Raw genomic sequence first — 21,028 nt, 5'->3', positions numbered from 1 at the left:
GGCCCAGCTCCAGGGCCCCAGGCAAAAAACACTTGGGGCATGATGGAAGCCGATGCCACACCCAGAGAGTGCCTCCAAGTCCAATACCCAGACATGACCAGTCACCCAGGAAGCAACATGATGGGAGAAAGGGACTACAATTAGGGAGGATAGAGTTGTATGCAGCTGGGACAACTGAGATACCCCCTGGAGAGGTGAAATCTGTTCCTCTCCAACCTATGGATCCCTTGCCTTCAGGGACAGTAGGCTTGACCATTTCACCTCCTGACAGTACTTACAAGACAGTGTTCATTCATACACCGATGTGGGAAACTGAGGAATGTGTAGATAATATCCCAGTCACTAACACAGGGAGACAATGTGTGACTTATCAACCAGGGGAAGTAGTAGCATCGGGTTTATTGATACAGACTCCTAACAAGCAACCTGGTGACAGTCACCCATGTGCGGACTCCAAGCAGAAAAACCCAGGAGTATACTGGACAGCAGCTGTGACAGCTGACCGACCTATGCTCACCATCTATATAAATGGCATAGCAGTAGAAGGACCGGTGGACACAGGTGCAGATCGCACAGTCATTAGAGGTGCCAACTGGCCCAGTCACTGGCCAAAGAAAAAGGCAGACACCTACATGTCTGGGGTAGGAGGATCAATAGCAGCTGAAGTTAGTACTACCCCTTTAAGATGGATATTTGAAGGTGAAACAGGCATTTTTACTCCTTTTATAGTTGAAAAAATCAATCTATGGGGAAGAGACATTTTACAACAATTAGGGCTAAAAATGAGTACTGCGGTTTTTTAGGCAGGGCTGCTGTTGAAGGCCTGCCAACACTTTCAGCTGTTCCTATCCAATGGAAAACTGATACACCAGGGTGGACAGAACAGTGGTCCTTAGGTAGCGATAAAATTCAGGCCTTACTAGACATAGTACAGGAACAGCTTGACCAAGGACACTTACAACCTTCTCTAAGTCCTTGGAATTCCCCAGTATTTGTTGTAAAAAAGAAATCTGGAAAATGGAGGATGTTGACTGATTTAAGAAAGGTAAATGAACAGATGGAAACTATGGGAACTCTTCAACCTGGACTTCCATCTCCTATTCAGTAGCCAAGAGAATGGCCTCTGTGGGTTATAGACATTAAGGATTGTTTCTATTCTATCCCTCTAGATAAGGAGGATATGAAAAGATTTGCCTTTTCAGTGCCCAGCATTAACTTAGCTGAGCCTTATAAAAGATATGAATGGACAGTTTTGCCACAGGGAATGAAAAAAAGCCCTACTAAGTGTCAAATGTATGTTGCTGCTGCTCTTACTCCAGTAAGAAAAACATTTCCAAAAGTCATGTTATTACATTACATGGATGATATATTGGGATGTGCACCTGAGGAACAAATGTTAGAAGCATGTCTAAAAAAAGCCATAGAAACACTAAGGAACTATAAATTGCATATAGCTTCAGAAAAGATTCAAAGACATGTTCCTTTTCAATATTTAGGATATGAAGTATATCCTAAGGTGCTTACAGTACAAAAACTCTCCTTAAGAACAGAGAAGCTAACCACCTTAAATGATTTCCAGAAATTGATAGGAGATATCCAATGGATGCGTCCCGTGCTAGGCTTGACTACCTGTCAGTTGCAACCATTATATGACATTTTAAGGGGAGATAGCACTTTAAATTCACCACGCCAGCTTATAAAAGAAGCTCAAGAGGCTTTGAGACAAGTTGAACTGGCTTTATCCAATGTGGTTGAAAGAGTCACTCAAAAACCCTTGGAAATATCAGTTTTTGCTACACAAGAGGCACCCACAGCAGTCCTTCATCAAGGAGACAGTGTGATAGAGTGGGTGAACCTCCCAGCGCAACCAGAACAAAGCCTTACTACTTACCCAGTGCTTGTAGCTAGAATTTTATTAAAGACCATTAAACCAGCAGTACAATTATCTGGGACAAGACCTGACAAGATATACACCTTTTATACTAATACACAAGTTAATGTGTGCTGTGAAACCATCCCAGAGTGGCAAATTTTATTAACCATGGCTCCAAATTTTGCATATGGGTCTCCATTAAAGATAACCAGACTGTTACATAATTGGCAATGGATTCTTGAAGAAAAGGTTTCTAAAGTTCCTCTTAAAGGACCAACTATCTTTACAGATTCATCCAAACATAATATTTGTGCTGTATATTCTCGTGACTTAACTATAAAGAGAGTAATCAGAACTCCTTTTCAGTCCACTCAGCAGAATGAATTGTATGCAATCATTCTAGTTCTTGCTTATTATCCGGGAGACATAAATATAATATCTGATTCAGCCTATTCAGTAGGTGTGGTACAAAGAATTGCCACAGCTCAAATAAAATTTGTAGCCTCCAATATATATCAGCTTTTTAAAGAACTTCAAGAGCAAGTGAGAAAGCATCTAGGTAAAATTTATATTTTGTATGTCCACTCCCATAGTGGACTTTCAGGTCCTATTTTTGATGGTAATTCAAAGGCAGATAGCCTTCTAACCATGTTTGCCAGTACTCTTTTATTTCAAGAAGCACAAGAATCTCATTCTAAATATCAAGAGGCTGCCCGAGCTTTACGTTTGCAGTTTGGAATAACAAGAGAAGAAGCTAGGAGCATAGCAAAAGCCTGTACAGCTTGCCTTCCTTTCCATGCTCCTACACTCCCTCCAGGGAAGAACCCTCGTGGTTTGAGACCTAATGAAATTTGGCAAATGGATGTGACATATTATAAATCTTTTGCTCATCTATCTTTTATCCATGTTGTGGTAGACACCTTTTCAGGATTCACATTTGCAATGCCAGCAGCAAAAGAGACAGCCCGAGTGGTCACTGAATTCCTTATACAAGCATTTGCAATTATGGGTGTGCCACAAGCAATAAAAACAGACAATGGGCCTGCTTATACATCTAAACATTTTACACACTTTTGTGCACAGTATAAGATTTTACAAACCACGGGCATACCTTTTAATCCTCAAGGGCAGGCAATAGTAGAGAGAAGAAACAGGGATATTAAGACACTCCTCCAAAAACAAAAGAAAGGGGAAGCCACAGGTAGCCCTAGGGAACTTCTAAATTTAGTTCTCTATACCATTAATAATTTAATTTTTGACAAAGATGCACTGGCTCCGGCAGACAGGTTTTATAACCCACTGGAAGGGCAGTGTCCAGTGCGAGCAGCTCCACTGTCCTTAGATAATCACCAGGTGATGTGGAGAGACCCAGAAAGTGGTGAATGGAAGGGACCAGATAGGTTAACTGCTTGGGGGAGAGGGTTTGCTTGTATCTCCATAGATGGAGAAGGAATCAGATGGGTGCCAACGAGCCATATTCACCTTTGTCCATCGGAGAGAGACAGAGCAGACCCTTGAAATGAAGGAGAAGACCCAAGAAACATCGGGTGTTTCTGTTGCTGACTGTGCCCACCACTGAAAGAATCTGGTAGTTATGGCATTTGACTCATGGACATCAAAAACTGTTGGACTTGAAAGCCCTCAGGAATCATTGGATTCTCTGAGACATCATAAGACTATTTTAGGACGTAAAAGCCCTCAGGAATCATTGGATTCTCTGAGACACCATAAGACTATTGTAGGACTTGAAAATCCTCAAGAATCATTGGATTCTCTGAGACATCATAAAGCTATTGTAGGACTTGAAAGTCCTCAGGAATCATTGGATTCGCTGAGAAATCATAAGACTATTGTAGGACTTGAAAGTCCTCAGGAATCATTGGATTCGCTGAGAAATCATAAGACTATTGTAGGACATCATAAGGCATCATAAGACTGTTTCTGGACTTCAAAACCTGTTGGGATCATTGGATTCCCTAACATATAAAAAGACTGATGTGGAACTTCAAAAACTTGTAGGGATCATTGGATTCCCTAACATATAAAAAGACTGATGTGGGATTTCAAAAACTTGTGGGGATCATTGGATTCCCTAACATATAAAAAGACTGATGTGGGATTTCAAAAACTTGTGGGGATCATTGGATTCCCTAACAGTGAAGCAATGGACAGTAGATTGGTTTTGGACTATCTCTTGGTTGCTGAAGAAGGCGTATATGTGTGACTGATGTTTACATACCCTCCTTCTAGGACTTCTGGAAATCTCTTACAATACCATGTTGATTTATATTGTTTGTTATATCACTACTTGCATGTATAATTCCTGTTTGTTACACCACATCGAGTCTGCACTGACTGTGGGGAGAGTCATCACTAATAGCCTCTGCATTATTGCTATGTACTTGTGTAATAACTCCCATGTTGATGGGTTTGTGCATACCTGTCTCTAATAAGGCCCTTCAATCCAGAAACCCGCTAGAAAATCCCCACTGCTCTTTGGTGCTTTTTATTTCCCTTCCTGAGATGTCAGGGAGGGCGTGATTATCTCCTTTTTAGTGCTTTCATCTCCCCTCCTGAGAAGTCAGGAGGGGGCGTGATCAACTCCTTTTTGGGGTTCTCATCTCCCTGAAAAGCCAGGGATGGCACGACCACCTGTGGTCTAAAACAAAAGAAAGCAGGAGATGTAGAGGGCTAGAACTGAGCAATGCACTTAGATAATGAAGCACGTGAGACTAATTGCCAATTGGACAGTTCCCTATTAACTTGTTTGAAGGTTGACCCTCCCCAGCTGTTCTGTGCTGACTTGATTGGTGGGACAAAGAGGGGGAAGTGACTTGTGTGGGAGGAGTAGGAGAAACTTGGGTGGTGGAACTCACGCTCTCTTGCACTTGTGACCTGGTGTTGGAGGGGATGGTAAAGATCAAGAATAAAGATGTTTTTCTGTATAGGTCAAAGGTAAGAACCTTGAAATCTAGAGGCCTCTAGATTTGAATTTTATTTCTGTCAAACCCTTGAACATATTATAAAAGGATAGTTTATAAATAACTGGAAGGGAAACTTGTGACCCTAAAGAATTATCATTGCTTCATCAAGAATAAGTCATATCTAACAAACCTCATTTCCTTTTTTGCAAAGAATAATTAGACTAAATAAGAGGTGTGTTATAAAAACAGTGTACCTAGATTTTAAATATGCTTATTTAACATTTCCCTCCAATTATATGTAAAAATAATTATTGTGTTAATAGCATTTAATTTTTTCCAATTACATGTAAAGATAGTTTTCAACATTCATTTTTGTAAGATTTTGAATTCCAAATTTTTCTCTGTCCCTCTCTTCTCTCATGTTAAACATATTTCTATATTAGTCATGTTGTGAAAAAACAAAAGGAAAAAACCACAAGAAATAAAAAACAAAAAACAAATTTTTAAAAAGTGAAAAAAAAATGAATAAAGATGTTTAGTGATCCTGACTCTGGCTGATTTCTGGGAAGACAGAGTTCCAGCAGAGGATTATTGGACTCCCTGAAAATTATGATAAAAAAAAGAGCCTAGATTCTATTTTACAGGACATCATCAAAGAGAACTGTCCACAGATAATAGAACCAGAAGGTAAAATAGGCATTGAAAGAATTCATTGAACACCTTCTGAAAAAGAACCTAAAAAACAAAAACAAAAACAAAAAACTCCACAGAATATCGTGACCAAGATGCAGAACTATCAGACTAAGGAAAAAATATTGTAAGAATCCAGGAAAAAAACAATTCAAATATCAAGGTGCCAAAATAAGGATTACTCAAATCTGGCTGCATCCACATTAAAGGATTGAATGGCCTGGAATCTGATATTCTGAAAGGCAAAAGAACTTGGAATGCAGCCAAGAAAAACTATCCATCTAAATTTAGCATTTTCTTCCATGGAAGAGAATGGATATTTAATTCCATTTGTTTCTAAGAGAAAAACAGATCTAAAGGAAAAATTTGATCTCCAACCACAAGATTCAAGAGAAGCAGAAAAAGATAAAAGGAACTCTTGAGAACTTTTTTTCTATTGTGGATATACAGAAAGTCCACATAGACAATTTGATTTTACTTATATAACATAAAAAAGGAAGTAGAAAGGGAAAAGGGAATAGTATCAGGAAAAGGGAAAAGGGGAGATAAAAAGAGGGAAACTACATCCCATGAAGAGGCAAAGAAAATTTAACATATCTGAAGGAATTTAGAGAGGGGGAGGTACATTCTGTGAACCTTATCTCATCAGAGTAAGCTCAAAGATTAAATAATTGACATATTCGTTTTTCAGAGAATTATCTTTCACCTCATTAAAAGGGGGTAGAGCAAAAGGGAAAAGGAAAAGAGGAATAAGGGAAGGGTACAAGAAAGGGGAAGGGACTTAAAAGGAGGGGGAGGGACACTAAAAAGGGAGGGCTGCATCACAAGTGGGGCCCATAAGTTTAATACTGGGGAACGGGTTCATGGGGGACAAGGAGAAAAAAAAAGCATAATCTGGGGATAATATGATGGCAGGAAATACAGAATTAGTAAATTTAACTGTAAATGTGAATGGGATGAACACTCCCATTAAGTGTAGGTGGATTGAAGACTGGATCAAAAGTCAGAACCCTACAATATATTGTTTACAGGAAACACATTTATAGCAGGGAGATACTTACAAAGTAAAGGTAAAAGGCTGGAGCAGAATCGAATATGCTTCAAGTGAAGTCAAAAAAGCAGGGGTGGCCATCCTTATCTCAGATCAAGCAAAAGCAGGAATTGATCTAATTAAAAGAGATAAGGAAAGAAAGTATATCCTGCTAAAGGGTTGCATAGACAATGAAGCCATATCAATACTAGACATATACGCACCAAGTGGTATAGCATCTAACTTCCTAAAGGAGAAGTTAAGAGAGTTGCAAGAAGAAATAGACAGCAAAACTATAATAGTGGGAGATCTCAACTTGGCACTCTGAGAATTAGATAAATCAAACCACAAAACAAATAAGAAAGAAATTGAAGAGATAACTATAACATTAGAAAAATTAGGTATGATAGATCTTTGGAGAAAACTGAATGGTGATAGAAAGGAGTATACTTTCTTCTCAGGAGTTCATGGAAGCTATACAAAAACTGACTATATATTAGGACATAAAGATTTCAAAATTAAACGCAGGAAGGCAGAAATAGTAAATGCTTTTTTCTCAGATCCCAATGCAATAAAATCTACATTCAACAAGAATTTAGGGGCAAATAGACCAAAAAGTAATTGAAAATTAAATAATCTCATCTTAAAGAATGATTGGGTGAAATAATAAATTATAGAAACAATAATTTCACTCGAGATAATGACAATGATGAGACATTATACCAAAATTTGTGGGATGCAGCTAAAGTGATAATAAGGGGAAATTTTATATCTTTAGAGGCTTACTTGAATAAAATGGAGAAAGAGAAGATCAATGAATTGGGCCTTCAACTTAAAAAGCTACAAAAAAAACAAATTAAAAACCCCCAACCAAATACTAAATTTGGAATTCTAAAATCCTCAGCATTTTTGTACATCACCAACAAAATCCAATAGCAAGTGATACAAAGAGAAATTCCATTCAAAACAAATATTTGTGGATTCATCTATCAAAGTCAGGAATTATATGAGCAAAACTACAAAACACTTTCCATAAAAATTAAGTCAGATTTAAATAATTGGAAAGACACTAAGTGCTCTTGGATTGGCACAGCAAATATAATAAAGATGACAATACTCCCCAAACTAATCTATTTATCTAGTGCTATAACAATCAGACTCTCAAGAAACTATTTTAATGACCTAGGAAAAAATAACAACAAAATTCATATGGAAGAAAAAAAGGTAAAGAATTTCAAGGGAATTAAGAAAAAAAAAATCAAATGAAGGTGGCGTAGCTGTACATGATCTAAAACTATATTATAAACAGCAATCACCAAAACCATTTAGTATTGGCTAAGAAATAGACCAGTCGTTCAGTGGAACAGATTAGGTACAAAGGACAAAAAAGTGTACATCTATAGCAATCTAGTGTTTGACAAACCCAAAGATACCAATTTTTGGGATAATAATTCATTATTTGAAAAAAAACTGTTGGGAAAACTGGCAAATAGTATGGTAGAAATTAGATATGGGCCCACACTTAAAACCATATACCAAGATAAGATCAAAATGGGTCCATGATTTAGGCATAAAAATGAGATCATAAATACATTAGAGGAACATAGGATAGTTTACCTCTCAGACTTGTGGAGAAGGAAGGGATTTATGATCAAAGGAGAGCTAGAGATCATTATTGATCACAAAATAGAAGATTTTGATTACATCAAATTAAAAAGCAAAAAGTAATGCAAACGAGATTAGAAGGGAAGTAACAAATTGGGAATATATTTTTACAGTTAAAGGTTCTGATAAAGGCCTCATTTCCAAAATATATAGAGAACTGACTCTAATTTATAAGAAATCAAACCATTCTCCACCTGATAAATGGTCAAAGGATATGAACAGACAATTTTCAGATGATGAAATTGAAACTATTTCCACTCATATGAAAGAGTGTTCCAAATCACTACTGATCAGAGAAATCCAAATTAAGACAACTCTGAGGTACCACTATACACCTGTCAGATTGGCTAAGATGACAGGAACAAATAATGGTTGGGTAAATTATAGTATATGAATGTTATGGAATATTATTGCTCTGTAAGAAATAATCAGCAGGATGAATAAATACAGAGAGGCTTGCAGAGACTTCCATGAACTGATGCTGACTGAAATGAGCAGAACCAGGAGATCATTATACACTTCAACAACAATACTGTATAAAGATGTATTCTGATTGAAATGGATATCTTCAAGATAGAGAACATCTAATTCATTTCCAGTTAATCAATGATGGACAGAAACAGCTACACCCAGAGAAGGAACACTGGGAATTGTGTGTAAACTGCACTAGTGTCTTTCTACCCTGTTTACTTTTACCCTAGGAATCCAATTCTTATCGTGCAATAAGAAATTTGGTTTTACACACATATACTGTATCTAGGATATGGTGTAATACATTTAACATGTAGGGGATTGCCTGTTATCTAGGGGAGGGAGTAGATGGAGAGAGGGGAAAATTTGGAAAAGAAGTGAATACAAGGGATAATATTGTAAAAACAATTACACATGCATATGTACTGTCAAAATTATAATTATAAAATTAATAAAAAAAGAAAAAATGATTTACTTTTCATAGGATTAAAATACCCTGATTTGAAAGTTTACAAAATTTCAAATCATACAAGGATTCAGCACAAATTATCTTGATGTGATTTTTGAATAATTTATTATATTATTTATAATGCTTCCTTGAAATTTTGGACAGTTTGTACATGACTACTAGCTTCCCCCTTGCAGTCATACTTCCTACAGCTGATAATTTCTATTGTCTATTTATAAACTTATACTTGCTTAAATGGAGATTATTAGTTGGGGGAATGCAACAAAATATGACTAACATTTATTAATAAATTCACATACATGCACGCACGCACAGACACACACACACACACACACACACACACACACACACACACTCACACACACACTGGACCAGATAAACAAATATAATTAATCCAACTATCCCTGGATCTGTCCTCAAGCACCCTAAATATGAGCTAATAATAAAGAAGAAAAAATGGCAGTTTTTTGCCTTCAAGGAGCTAATAATCCATTTTAAGCAGCTTTGACTTTCTGTTCACTCAGAAGGTCAATGTCAGTCCACATTTCCCAGGTCACCATTCTTTCCACAGTGATGAATTACATTTGTTTTCATATAGTTCTATAAGTCTTCCATACTTTTCATTCCCTTGTTATGCCTTAAACAGAAGATTAATCTGAGGAATAACAATTTTCCTTCTTAGTATAAATATATATCTGAGAACCCTGACTTGCAGGGACAAACAATTCCACCCAAGCAATACCCCTCAAGGTATTAGAGAATAGAGGGCAAATTGTTTGCCTTGAATTCAAAGGTTTTCTTGGTGTTGCCTGCTTGCTGGTTCCAGTCTCTTATAGCCTGATTTCCTGAAGTCTGGTCCTTCACAGAAATCTCAGAGAATTGTTTACCCTTTATGACTGAGTTGTCATCACATCTCTCAGAACTCTCTCACTTTGTGGAACCCAGAGTCCTGACCATAAAGCTTGCTTTAAGATGGCCCCTAAACTTCTTTGAGTTTTGAACCTAGTAGCAGACCCAGCATATTTAGGAAAATATTGAGTTCTCTCTTGATTTATCTTCTACTAATAAAGTTATATAAATTCATTTGAGAATCATACCTTAAAAGCCATAGTGTGATGTTTAAATCTTTATGCTGGAGACTATTTACTAGATTTCATTCCAATTAACAGTTGGTAATTTTATCACTTTTCCTATCTTTGTCTTCCACACCAATGCATTGTTGATATGACATTCATTATAAAAAATGCAGGAAGTTATTCTTCTTACACTTTCTCACTTCAATTAACTCTAAAACTGAGCTCATCAATGACATGAGAGTCCTGCCAAATTAATTAGGCAGAAATCATCTAAAGATCTGTAGTTCTGCTCTCAGTTTTGGAGCAAATAGTTTTGTTAAGTAATGATCCCCAAACATTCCAAACTATGGACTTCATGCATCATATTCAGTTATGCCTCACTATATTATTTTTAGGAATTTCATGCAAACTTCCACAAGACAATTCAACTTCATGTAAGGATACCATAATGATATTCTCTCACCAAAAAGAATACATCCTATGTCATATATGATACTTATATACCATTTCAGGTTTTTCAGAGTAATGTATATATACACACACACACACATACATCTAGTAAGAGATTTGCATACACATGTAGATCTCTATATGTACATATGTAGATTATATATCTAATATATAGATATAAATACATTTATAGGTATATGTCTATACAATTAGATATGCATAAATATGCAAGTATATTATGTATTTTGAGGATGTATATATACATATGTGTACTATGCATACATATAAAATATATGTGTGCATAATTTTATAATTTTCACAATGATCCTTCAAAGTGGGCATTATATAAGATGATATTTTTCCATATTATACATAAACAAATGGATGTTCAAGAAGTTTAAATGGCTTTGCTGTAGTGAAACTATTACTAAATATGAAGGAAAGGGACCTACACCAGATCTTCTTGATGTTGTTAATTAATTTATAAATTATTCAATTTATAAATATATAATCATTTATTATATGCCTACTGTTTTCCAGTTATGTCATTAGGCTTTGAGAATACAAATACACAATGAAAACAGTCCCTGTTCTCAAGGAGCTTATTTTCTAATGTGTATATATGAGTACATACAGAAAATCCTGAAGAAAGAAAAAATGAAGTGAGATGAGGTCTTAGTAGCTAGGGTCCAGTTAAATTCTCAAGTAGGTCGAACTTGAGCTGAATATGGAATGAAAATTCTAAGTGATAGATGTGAAGAGGGAGATTTGTGTGAGCAAGGACAAGAAGACCAATTTGATTAAACTGTAGAATGGAGGAAGCAGAATCATGTATAATAGAAAGTAAATTGGTTAGGGCCAGACTTGACAAGTCAAACAATGAGATGACATTTTAAAGATAATAAGAAGTAGTTACAATTTATCACGCTTGACCATCCAGTTAGATGGTCAGACCTGTTTTTAATGAAAATAATTTTGACAACTTTATATAGAAGACCAATTGAAGTAGAGATAGACAAAAACAGGAAGATCAATTAGAAGGCCATAACAGCTAAGAGGGAAACTATGTGAGTAGTGAAAAAGAAAAAAAAAAAGAAACATATAGAAGATGTTGTGGAAGTAGAAGTAACAAAATTTATTTAACCACACAGGCCAGGGGAAGAAGAGGACTGCTTCCTTTCTCCTCATTTTTCTGGGAAACACATACCCTAGAAACGCAAACTAGGACAAATACTCTCATATAAAATTATTATAGATTTTTACTTACAAGATATATGCATGGATCATTTTTCAGTATTGACAATTGCAAAACCTTTTTTTCCAATTTTTCCCCTCCTTCCCCAGATGGCAGACAGACCAATGCATGTTAAATATGTTAAAGTATATGTTAAATACAATATATTTATACACGTGCACATAGTTATTTTGCTGTACAAGAGGAATCATTCTGTGTCATTCTGTGAAAATCACTAAGCCATTTATTATATTCCTCCAGGCCCTGTGTTAAGCAGTGAGGATACAAAAATAAAAAATAAAAAAGCCATAACATTGCCCCAGTTCTCCAGGAGTTCGCATTCAAAGGAGTAAGACAAGATTCAAATTAATTTTATACATACTTGGTGTGTGATATATACCATACAGGAGGTAATCTCTGAAGCAATATATTTTGGAGAGGGAGATCAGGAAAGACCTGCTATAGAATGGGGAATTAATAAATATAAATTGAATTGATTTGAATTACAGTAAATAAATCACAGAAATTGGAGCCCATAAGACTTAAATTTGAATTCTGACTCTGCCATGTACTGTTTCTCATTTAACTTCTCAAGATTTCAATTTCTTCATCCCTAGAATAAAGATGTCAAGTTAGTTGATTTTTAAGTTTCCTATCAATTCTAAGTTTTTGATATTGTAAATTTATAGTCTGATAGATTTTCTCAAAGTTCCTAAGTTTTCTAGCTAGATTGAGCAGTGTCTAGAACCCAAAGTCTGAAGTCAGAAAAACTTGAGTCCAAACCTAGCCTCAAATATTTACTAGTTATGTAAACCAAGAAACAGTTTATTTTTTGTTTGTTTATTTTTGCCATAGCATCTACCTCTCAGGGCTGTTGTGAGGGTCAAATGATATTATGTTTGTCAAGTACTTAACATGATATGTAACACATCCTATTGTTCTCCATCCATTTTTCCATCCTGTCTGATTTTTCATGATCCCATCTGTGAGTTTGACAAAGACATGGAAAATGTTTACTAATTACTTCCTCAGCTTACTTTTTTGATAAAGAAATTGAGGCAAACAGGGTGAAGGCACTCACACAAGGTCACACAGCAAGTAAGTATCTGAAGCTAGATTTGAACTCAGAAACATTAGTCTTTCTGATTCCAGGTTTGATACTCTATTCACTACACCCCCTAGCTGTCTAGCACATCATAGGTACTTTGAAAAAATGCTAATTGCCTTGCTTAAATAAAACCTCATTCTTTGTTAGTCAGAAGGAAAGTAGTCTTTTCCTTCAATGAATCAAAAGTACACAATAGAATTGGGTAGAGACAATTGAGGAGGATAAATATCCTTAGTTACCATAATGAGTTTGGGGAAATAGCTTTAACAATAACAGATATAGTTTTACTAAATAAAATGCATAGGTTAGCAACTATCAAATGATAAGACAGAAACTAGTCAATTAATAAGAAAGAAGGCATTAAGAAAGAAGCAGGTCTATTTCCTTGGTACAAGAAAAGCTCAGATTAACTAAAAAAGATCTTTATAAATTTATTTTTTGTTGTGAAATCATTTTGTCAGTCACATACAGTGTTTGTGACCCCATTTGCTGTTTTCTTGCCAGAAATACCAGAGTAGTCTGCCATTTGCTTCTGCAGTTCATTTTACAGATAGGAAACTAAAGCAAACAGGATTAAGTACTTGTTGAAGATCATACAGCTAGTAAGTATCCAAGGGTGGATTTAAACTCAGATCTTTCTCTGCAGACATAGCATCCTCTATGCCACCTAGCTATCCATAAATCTAGTAATTTTCTATTTTTGAATGATATAATAAGCTAGAAGAGATTTTAGGGATTAACTTTTCCAACTCTGTAAATTATATATGGAAACAAATCCAGAGAAGGGAAAGAACTTGCCAACTTCAGGGATAGGAAATAGGCTCTTTTTTATCTATTTTAATAGCTTTTTATTTACAAGATATAAGCATGGGTAATTTTTCAGCTTGCAAAACCTTTTGTTCCGACTTTTCCCCTCCTTCCTTCTACTCTCTCCCCCAGATGGCAGGTTGACCAATACATGTTAAATATGTTAAAGTATAAATTAAATACAATATATGTATACATGTCCATACAGTTATTTTGCTGTACAAAAAGAATTGGACTTTGAAATAGTGTACAATTAGCCTGTGAAGGAAATAAAAAATGCGGTGGACAAAAATAGAGGGATTAGTAATTCTGTGTAGTGGGTTCATAGTCATCTCCCAGAGTTCTTCCGCTGGGTGTAGCTGGTTCAGTTCATTACTGCTCTATTGCAACTGATTTGGTTCATCTCATTGTTGAAGAGGGCCGAGTCCATCAGAATTGAACATCATATAGTATGGTTGTTGAAGGATATAATGGTCTCCTGGGTCCTGCTCATTTCACTCAGCATCAGTTCATGTAAGTCTCTCTAGGCCTTTCTGAAATCATCCTGTTGGTCATTTCTTACAGAACAAAAATGTTCCGTAATATTTATATGCCACAATTTCTTCAGCCAATCTCCAATTGATGGGCATCTACTTACTTTCCAGTTTCTGGCCACTACAAAGAGGGCTAATAGGCTAACTCTTAAAGCAATTCATTCTCATTATAGAATGTTCTACACCAACCCAGCAAAAAACAGAAACAGGATCTGAACCTAATTCTTCTGATGTCTTGTCTGCCTCTTTTTTTTCAACCATATTAGGATTTGTTATTTTACATTAATTTAGGTTCAGACAGGAGGTGCAGAAGGTAGAGTGCCAGGCCTGGAGTCAGGATGACTGATCTCTCTGTTTTTAAATCTGTCTCTCACATTGACCAATTATGCAACCATGAACAAATCATTTAACCCTGTCTCCTGTAGTTTCTTAATTTGTAAAATGAGCTAGAAAAGGAAATGTTAAAGCATTCTAGTATCATTGTCAACAGAACCCCAAATGGGATCACAAAAAGTCAGACATGATGGACCAATAAAAATATATTAACCTAAATCCTATATATTTTCCCAGTAATGTTTTGTATTATATTGCTTTAAAAATATACCAGAAGGGAGATTACTGTGTTCAAGAAAGAGATCCAGGTAAGTATTTGATTCCCTCTTGAATACTCACATAAAGATTTAAAGAATTCAGAAAAGATGATTACAGCTAGAAATCTAAAGGGGTACAACAATGTAAACTTAGTAATGAATGAAAAAAGTTAATCTTTGTTGATGTGGTTTGAATGAATGAATGAAAAAATCCTTTCTTAAGTACTTTTACATTCTTAGCACTGTATTAAGGCAGGAGGAGCAGGGGGAGAAAGACACAGAGACACAAAGACACAGAGACAGAGACAGAGACACAAAGAGAAAGACAGAGATAGAGAGACAGACAGAAAGATGCACACACACACACACACACACACACACACACACACACACACACACAGAGGATATCTCTCCTGTCCTTTAAGAGTTTACAATTTTATAGGGAAGACAATGCATAGAGTTTTGGTCTGGAAATTTACAAGGGAGTTAAGTGAAGTCACCTTTTTCATGTAGCAATTGTAGTATTGACTTTATTGTGACTCCAGAACATAAACTGTATGGGAAGGGTTTCAAACTATATGTTTGTGGTAGTAAGGTAACTGATTAGCTAATAGCTATGGATTAAAATAAAGCATTTCTAAAGCCTCCCAGAATATTTTCAACTATATGAAGCACTAACTAATTAAGAAGGAGTAATTGCAGTAGGTGTTCTGAAATTGAAAGACTTAAGTAATTCAGGACATCTTTTCTAGTCCTGATGGCAAGACAATTGGCCAGAAGATGGCCAGAGAAAAAAGAAAGCTACTGTTTCAAAGGCACCTATGTTGCCTGTGTTAATTCATTGTTTACTATTATTATTCTACATTCACATGTCTTTCAATGAGACCAAGAACTTCCTGAATTCAATGAGTCAGTATCATACTTTTAAAAATATTTTCCCCAGCACCCAGAACTGGGCAAAGGAGCTGATCTCACTGCTCTTTAATATAGTTATGCGTCTCTTAGTGTATATGTGTATACATATAAATATATAATATTTATAGTAAATAACAACACATGTGATAAATATTTACATAAAAATGTGCACTTTGTTGTTCCTTTTTTCCAAAAGAACGCAGTTTTTAGAAGCTATTTAGTCTAGAATAAAAAAAATAAGTACAGATAGTGGGATTCCTTAAAAATACAATGAGGACCTTTTCAAAGTCCATCAATGTTCAATTGTTGCAAATGTGAAATTTGAAATGATTTAATATAACACATTTCAGCAAAAGCTAGCTGACATGCCAAAACAATGGTTAACAAATTATCACCATGTTTGGAGCTTGAAAGGATTTGGCCCCTGTCTTACAGGTAGGATGGACAGGAGCTCAATTCTTCCTACAGCATATGTAAGTCACTTCCTATCCTATCACATGCTGCCTCTTGAGGGAAAATACTACCTTAAATAGAAATTAACTTAGATCTAGTTTGTGGGGAATTAGCATCCTACTACTAAGTGTAATATCTCTATTTTAAGTAGATATTCTATACAAAAGTTTACATGTAGAAAAAAGTTGATTTAGGAGCTAATTATTCACATTATCAGAAGTCTTTTTCCAAGGTTTTACCATAGTTTCGCTTGCTCCAGAGTTCATTAAAAAGAAAATAAATTAATGAAGAAAAAAAGCTTCCCTTGTATATTGTCTCCAAAATAAAATTTTATTTGAAAAAAAAAGAAAAAGAAAAACTTCATAGTTTGTGAAAAATAAATCTGCATTAAGTGAGGAATGAAAATTTAATCCTGGAGAAGATATATGAAATCAAAAGTTTCCTCCCTTTTTTCATGTGAGACATAAAGAATTATGGAATATTATATGCTGTAAGAAATAATAAAAAAGAGATACTTTCAAAAAATGAAAATGATAATAATAATAAAAAGTTTTAAGGTTAGCAAAGCACCTTTAAAATATCTTATTTTTATCCTACGAACAACTCTGGGAGGTAGAAACTATTATTAAGCCCATTTTACAGGTGAGGAAACTCAGAAAAACAAAAGTGAAGTAAATTGCCCCATCTGAATCAGTGTAGTGGTTGATGATGCCTGAGACAGTAGCTATGGAGAGATTAAAGTTTAAAATCTCTACAGAGATTGCCTAGATCTGCTTCAGAAAAGACATTGAGATGGAAACAAGGAACATCAAAATCTATCTTCAGTGGGAGTTCCCTAGTATACCCACCTCAGACTACAATGTGTAATTGGTGCCTGTCAATCCAGGAGCTTTAGCACCAAAAACTCTCAATCTTTACAATTAAACTGATTCTCTTTCAGCTCCAAATCCTCAAGAGCTCCCAAGTTTTAAATTTCACCTCTCTAGGTAGTTTTCCACAATGATCCACATAGATGTCTCCCAATTGTATAATCTATGTTGTCTGCACCCTAAAACAATAAATAAACATTTATACTTTATTTTTCGAGTGCTAAACACTGGGAACAATGAGCTTAGTGTTTGGAGATGGTTCTGCATTGTTTGGGATAATACAGGGTTGGAGGTGGTGCCCTCCAGTTGTTCGCTATTGATTCTTTATCAAGGCACTGAAGTGGACTCTGGGATAGTCCTGAGTCTGTCCTCTGTACAGCACTGTAAAGTACAGCTTTCTCTTTCTCTCCAAGGGATAGCTCTGGGGTTATCTTTCTGCCTATTCCACATTCAGTCAGATGGGGAAGAGGTCAAAAAAAGGACAAAAAACTGTTATTCACTTTTGCTTCTTGTTATCAATTCTGGAAACAAAGGTATTTAGGGTAGTTGATGACTCCTTTGGTTTGAACACAGTGTTAGAAAAGCCAAGGACAGAGTTTGTATATTTGTGACTTGAAAAAAAAACAAGCTGTTTCTTAACTACAGGTTATAACCCTTGCTCTGGCCAGCTGCCACTGAAATGTATTTTCCAGAGCATAGTCTGAGAAAACACAGGAGGAGAGGAAAATTTGGAAAAGCAGGGAAGAGATCCTTGCACTTATTAGATGGGGACCAATGAGACAAAATTCTGAGGATTTGCCTCACTTCAAATTTTAGTCTTGTCAGACAATCTTGGGGATTTCTATTACCCATTCCTGCTTGTTCCACTCAAAGACTTCAATGACTGAGTTTGGATTAGGTTATGTAGTAGTAGAGAAAGAAGATTCCATGGCCAGAGAAAATGCCAGAATCTTAGAAAGATCTTAGGGTTCATCTGTTCCCACCTTTTACAAAAGGCAAGAGGTTTTTTTTTTTCATGGCTTATAAATTCAAAATTTTAGTGTGCTTTAAGGTTTACAAGCACTGTCCTTAATACTGATTGTGTAGTGAAGATAAGTGAAGAATTCTGGATGTGGGGGGGTAGCTATTATGCATCATTAAAATAGAAGCACTGTCCTTAAAACTGAGTGTGTGAGTAGATAAGTGAAGAATTCTGGATGTGGGGGGTAGCTATTATGAATCATTAAAATAGAAGACATAGGGTTAATGCTAGAAGTCCCACCATACAAATATGGAGGGCTCAAGAAACCAGTGGTCATTATGAAATGAAAAGAGTAAATATTTTGAGAATGGAGGAGGGCAGAGGATAAAAAAGTTGGGATCAGAAAATAGAATTTCAAAATTAGGATTTGGATTCTGAGGTAGTTAGATTAAAGGTACATTGAAGTATAAGGTTAATGCTGAGAAAAAAAGTTGGGCAATGGAATTTTAGGCATGGCAGAGTTATCTTGGTCAAGAGTTTTTAAATGGCCTCTATAAACATGGTGATAATAATATTAAACTACTATGATTCCTAATATTACTATTATTAACTATAGTACTTTAACAACTCTGGGAAGTAGGTGCTATAATTATTCCTATTCTCAGATGAAGAAATAGCAGGAGACATAGCTGAGAAGTGTCAGAAATGGTGTTTGAAGTAAGGGCTTTCTGTCCTTATTCAATTAAGCCATCAAAGAATTCTGTTTGATTGATATAGCACTAAATAAATAGATTACTGTCATCTTTATTATATTTGTTCAACCTATCCAAGAGCATGTGATATTTTTCCAATTGCTTAGATCTGATGTTATTTGTGTAGAAAGTGTTTTATAGCAGTTAGTAATTTCTAAAATCAAACAGGACAAATTTACTTTCTTAGCTGATAGGTCAACTTTTCAAATATTCTACAGACATCATGTTTTCCTCTTCTCCAGGACAATTTGCTTAAAATGTGCATAACAACAGTAGCAACATCAATAATAAAACATTTTTATACAGAACTCTAAGGTTTCTATAATTCTTTAAATTATATCATGTTAATATTAACTAAGAATTAGCATTTTATATAGCAATTCCTATTTGCAAAGCACTGTGCTAACCACTTTAAAATTATTTCATTTGATCCTCACAGAAAGCCAGCAAGGTAGGCACTATTATCCCCATTTTATAGATGAAGAAACTGAAGCAAGCAGAGGTTAAGTGATTTGCTCAAGATCACATGACTAGGGAATATCTGACACCAGTTTGAACTCTGGTATTTCTGATTCTAGGTTCAAAGGTCTATTCCCTATACCTCTCTGCAGAAACAGAATGATAGTAAATAGAATAATAAATAGAATTGATTTTCAGACCCAGGTCTTCTTCTATATTATCTTACCTCTTTCAAATTAAATTTAGGTTCATAGATCTATATAAAGAAGGGATCTCAAATCTGTCAACTCCAATCTCCTTATTGAGGCTAAGATCCTTGCCCCCCATAATACAAGTAGTGAGTGACAGGTATAGTATTTGAACCCCAGTCCTATTTTCCAGAGTAAGTGATCTTTCTCCTTAACCATATGATGGGCCACTTCTTACCATTGGGCTTTATTTTTGGCCCAATATAATAATAAACACAATTGGTCAAAGCCACAACTGAAGCCAAGGCAGAACTGGAACTTTTGTTCATGAACAACTAGGGAGGCATACTTTGGAGAATCCTTGCTATCATTTATTATACCAAGCTCTCCTATTCTTAAGAGATGATTCATTTTTCAAGCTTGGTGCCTATTCTGGCAATAATTTACATACCTAAGATGCCAGCATGGTATTACTTTTTCAGTCCTTGCCAGGCTTCCGCTAGTTTTAATGAGGGAAGGAAGGTTTCTGGACAAGTTATAATTAGCATGCCAAGAACTTTGTTTATAAATTACACAGTAAAGGTAGACTTCTGGTTCGGCTTTATGTTCTCTCCTCTTATCCCTTTCTTGCTTCCCAACCCTAAAAATAAGAAAGAAAAAAAAAAAGGGACACTACTCATGGATTATACCTGAACCAATGGCTTGGAAACTTGTAAATATCTTATTCCTCATTTTCATCCACCCTAAGTCTGTTGATAAACATTTTGCTTTTTTTCTACTTATGAAACTCCATTAAATGTGTGAATAATATCCCCAATTTTGTCAGAGAAACTCAATTCAAATTATATGCCTTTTTAAAAGTTCCTTTCAATGAAGTCTACTCAAAAATGAATCTTAATGACTGCACAGTAAATACCCTTGTGGAACTGAGAACACCAGGACGGTTTGACTGTCAAGTATTCATTGAAAATTAATGCTTACTTACTGAAAAAAATACACACAGAGATAAAATAGGATCATGTTTTATATTTGCCATTTTACTTCTGCCATTTTCCTTATATATATATATATATATATATATATATATATATATATATGGATTGAGAAGCTATTAAATTTTTTTGTTCATGCAGAATGAAAAGAAATGCAGAATGACCTGGATGTTGAGGGAAACTATTCTTGCAGTAATATAAAACCTTAAAACAAGTTTTATGCTTTTTAGTGTTAAAACATTACAATGGATTTCTCACAATTCTCAATAAACTTTTTGTATAATTTTTAGGTCCCTACAGAGCTGATCCATTCAAAGAGTTATGGTGTTTCTAAAACAACATTTACTTATTTAATAAAAAGTGTCAAAGAGATCTTTTGGTCTTTGAATTGAGAGTGTGTATGAATGTGAAGGAAAACCTTCACTCCTTTTTAAATTTAACATTTAATTTTTGAAACTATGAATTTTAAATTCTTTCTTGACCATCTCCCATGCATTGAAAAGGAAATTAATTATACAT

Source organism: Sminthopsis crassicaudata, chromosome 2 (assembly GCF_048593235.1).
Source record: "Sminthopsis crassicaudata isolate SCR6 chromosome 2, ASM4859323v1, whole genome shotgun sequence".
NCBI lineage: Eukaryota > Metazoa > Chordata > Mammalia > Dasyuromorphia > Dasyuridae > Sminthopsis > Sminthopsis crassicaudata.
This window is presented reverse-complemented; position numbering follows the sequence as displayed.